This window comes from Propithecus coquereli, unplaced genomic scaffold (assembly GCF_000956105.1).
Source record: "Propithecus coquereli isolate 6110/MARCELLA unplaced genomic scaffold, Pcoq_1.0 Scaffold442, whole genome shotgun sequence".
NCBI classification, from domain to species: domain Eukaryota; kingdom Metazoa; phylum Chordata; class Mammalia; order Primates; family Indriidae; genus Propithecus; species Propithecus coquereli.
In genome coordinates, this window is record NW_012150197.1 from 1,199,856 (window position 1) to 1,203,787 (window position 3,932).

Sequence of the window (3,932 nt, forward strand, 5' to 3'; positions counted from 1 at the left end):
CGTCGGCGTCGGCGAGCGTTGCGCGGAGAGCACCGTGCGTCCAGGCGCCGGCTACGGGTTTGCAGAGACAGGAATCGCAGCCCGCTGCACGCGTGTTCTCAAGATAAACAGTCGCTAATCCTCAAGTGACGAGACTTGACAGCACCATTTGCCACACAGACTTTGTCCCAAATCCACCTGGGGACTGGGGGGACCATCTGTGCTGGCTAATTGGCTTCATCCCAAGGAAACACCCTCTCGCGTCTGCGCGGCGGGAGGTGGTTGGAGCAGTGCCGCCAAGCGAGGCTTCCACCCTCCCCAGACCGGCGGACGGGCGCTGCCTTCTGAGTGGTCGCATCGCGGCGGGGAAGCCCCCCGACCCGGCTTGCACACTGGCGAGAGGCTTATTCAGCTTCTAAAAAGATTTACGCACATCTCAAAGGGGCAGAGAAAGAATTCACAGGCACGAGTTTTCTGGGGTGAAAGCTGAAAGAAAAGGGGTGTCTCCTTCCCTCTGTGTACCCAGGAAAACTGAGTTTTCTCTCCTTTGGTTTGTGCTCATGCTGGCAGGGGCCGGTGGTCAGGCGTCCGTCCGTCCTGCCCTGGCGTTGCTGGGGTCGTGTGGAGCACACCGGTGGGCGCTGGTGGGGTGGGCGATGCTGGGAGTCCAGAGTGGCCCCTGTCCTGCCACTTCCCCTGGCTGGGTGATCCGACCAAAGTGCCGGTGCCCTCGAGCCTCAGTTTCCCTGAAATGGCTGTGCCTCCAGCTCCTCCCTCAAGGGCTGTTGCAAGAACGAGATTGCCAGAGGCGGCGAGCACGGGTCGCTGGCCACCATCGTCATCTCGGCCGTGGGAGGAGGGACTAGGACCCCGAGGATGGGCCGGGGACAGGATGGGAACGGGTTCAGGGCCTTGGCGCTGGCTGCCAGGCACAGCCACCCTCGAGAGGTGACCTGGGAGGACAGGCCTCTTGGTCACAGGTGCTGCCTCCCTGCCAACCTGCCTCCCACGGCTCCTGGTGGGGCCAGGGGCTGCTCTGGCTGGGTCAGGGCAGGGACGGGGTTGAGGGGGTGGAGGGACCTCAAAGTCTGTGCCACGTCCTGTCCCCCGCACCAGTCAGGGCCCCCTCCTCGCCCCTCTCCCCCTCTGTAAGTAGGACAAGGAGGGGAACCATCCCCCGGGCTGCCAGGAGGCCAGTGTGCCACGGCAGGGACCTGGCCACGCCTCCCAGACACTGCGCCGGGGGATCTGAGACCTGGAGAGACAACGGGTGCTCTGGGCAGAGCTGGACTCGGGGCCCCAGGCCTCCCATGCTGAACCCCTCCATTGGCTGCTCCCTCCCCACCTGGCGCACAGTAGGTGCTCGTTAAAGGGGGCAAACTGACAGGGTGGGCTGTGAATGCAGGTGCAGAAGCCCCGGGGGACCACAAGCAGGTGGGGCTGGCGGGTGCTCAGCTGGGACGAGGGTTGTGCAGTCGCCTCAGCCCTGGGTCACCCCGCAGGCCGGCGTCCGCCGCGGGGCGGGGGTGTTTGGGCCTCGCAGCATCTCTGCATCGCGCAGCCGGTGCGTTGGTCTCTAATGTGGACGGATGGCTCGGTCCTGAGGGAGAGCCGGCCTGCCTGGGAGGAGGAACCGGGTGATTAAGGTAATTCGGGCCCAAGAGAAGTGATTGATGAGGATAAAGCCAGCAGCGCCTGGCGCCCTGCCTCCGTGCAGGAACAGGCGAAGGCCCCTGTGTGTCTGGCTGGCTCAGGAGGGGCCCGCTGGGGTGGGGCCACCCTCTGGCCGGGGCCGTGCAGGTGGCTGAGACCCGAAGCTGCCAGTGTGCGTTCCAGGGGCTGTGCCGGGCTATGACAGCGAGGAGACAGGATGTGCCTGCCCTCAGGTGTGCCAGGGACGTGAGGAGACCCCGATTCCGTCCCAGGCCCGTTTACTGATTGCTATTGGGGCACAGCTCCAGGCCCCAGGGCAGGGGCAGTGACAGGCACCGACGCTGCCTGGCTCGCCCCGCACAGGACTGGAGGAGGAGTGGAGCGTTTACTGAGCACCGCGGGCCGTGCAGTCGGGGGGTGCGGGTTGGGCTGGAGTCTGGCCGATCGCCCTGAACAGCGGTCACCGGGGTTGCATTTTTCTCACTTCTCGCTGTTACCCTGGAAGGTGGCCCGGAGGCAGCGGGAAAGGGCTTTGTCTCCTGTCCGAACATAGCCCCGGCCCGTGACAAGGTGAGCCTCCCGTCACCCGGACCGTGAGATTGCAGGTCGAAGGTCAGGCCTAAAGGGCAAGCTGTGGCTCACTGCACGTGACATGAAAGCAGAATTCTAAAGGGAGGATTCCAACATTTGGTCCCCAAACCACAAACAGCTGAATGGCCTCTGTGGGTGGAGGGACGTTCTGCCCCGACGCGGGCTGGGGACCAGGAAGCAGGGCCACCGAGGCACACGTGAGTCACGTTTCCTGGATGGACAAGGGCCAGGCGAGGGCTGGCCCTTGGGCTTGGGTCACTGGCTGCCTATGGGGCCAGCACTCACAGACGCCTTCCCTGCACCGGCATCGGGGAGCCCTCGGGGCCCGGCCACACGCTTGCCACCTGCCGCGCTCCCCCAGCCACTCCAGATCTCGGGTCACTTACAACGAGGGCATGGACCGGGCCGTCTGCCCAGGGTGTCCCTCCCGCAGGCTTTTCCCAGAGGAGAGAGCACGTCCCAGAGCCCTCTTCCCACACCCACCTTCCTCCCCACGCCCTGGGCCTCCCTGAGCCTCCCTGAGCCTGGCTGTCCCCAAACTTCCCACCTTCCCGAGTGGCACCACTGTCCACCCCATCCCCGGGGTCCTGACACCTCCCTGCCTCCCTCCAGCCCCTGACCTGCCAGCACCTCCTACTCGGCACGTGGGGGGTGGTGCCTCCCCACCTCCACACCCTGTGAGGGCTGCAGAGTGGAGGGAGCTGAACTGCTCTGGCTGCAAAGCCCTGCATACAGTGGGTGCCCACTAAATGTTGAATAGACAGGATGCAAGAGGCTGTCTGCAGCGGTGCCCATGGTGGCCCTGCAGGGTGTTGGTAAGGGCAGAGCCTGGGCTTCCCTGGGGAAGGCCCTTGGTCTCCCCGCCGTGGCTGACTCAGGAACTCCAGACATGCGGGTGCTCTGCCCCTTGGTGGGTGCCCCCAGGCCACAGGGATCTCAGCATTTTTCCCCCACCCCGCACTGGCCCCCAGGTGTGCCTCCACCTGCCCCAGGTGCTGCGCTGCAGCCTGAGCTGGTAACAAAAGCCTCCCAGCGCCTGAGGGGCGGGAGCCCAGGGTGCCCCTGCAGCCTGGACGCTGAGAGCAGACGGGGCGGCAGCCGGGCTGGGCGCCCACGAGCCAGCCTGTCCTTTCTGGGATCCCAGGGCAGCTGGGCCAGGAGTCGCATGACCAGAGCCCTTGGCATCCTGGAAATGGGACTGGAGGCGTCTGGGATTTGCTGGTCTGTGTTTTCTTTCCATGAATCGTGGCTCAGAGCCTGGGCCACACGGCGCCCACACGTTATCAGGGCTATACTTACATTTGCTCGTTTCTTACTTTAAGGAGAACTATGTCGTCTAAATCCAAAAATTTCATTTTAAAAAATGTAGCCAGAGTTTAAAAAACAGCCATTGGTGGACTGCTGGAGGCCAGTTTCCTGCCTGCGAACCGGCGTGGAGGCCGGGATGGGGCGGGGGCTCGTCCACCTGCCCTCCCAGCCCTGCTCCGCCGCCTGCCCCGCGTCAGGGCGCCGGGGGCCCCTGCAGAGCTGGCTGCGCTTTGGCCGCCCCCTGGCCAGCTGCCTGGTGTCCGTGTCCACCATGCCTGACGCCCTGGCGTGGGTGCCCGAGCCAGCGTCTCACTGTGCTCTCCCTGGGGCGGAGAGAGGACCCGGGAGCCCCGGGTGTGGAAACTTCCGTGTCTGGGGCTTGAGTGTATGCAGGGATCTTG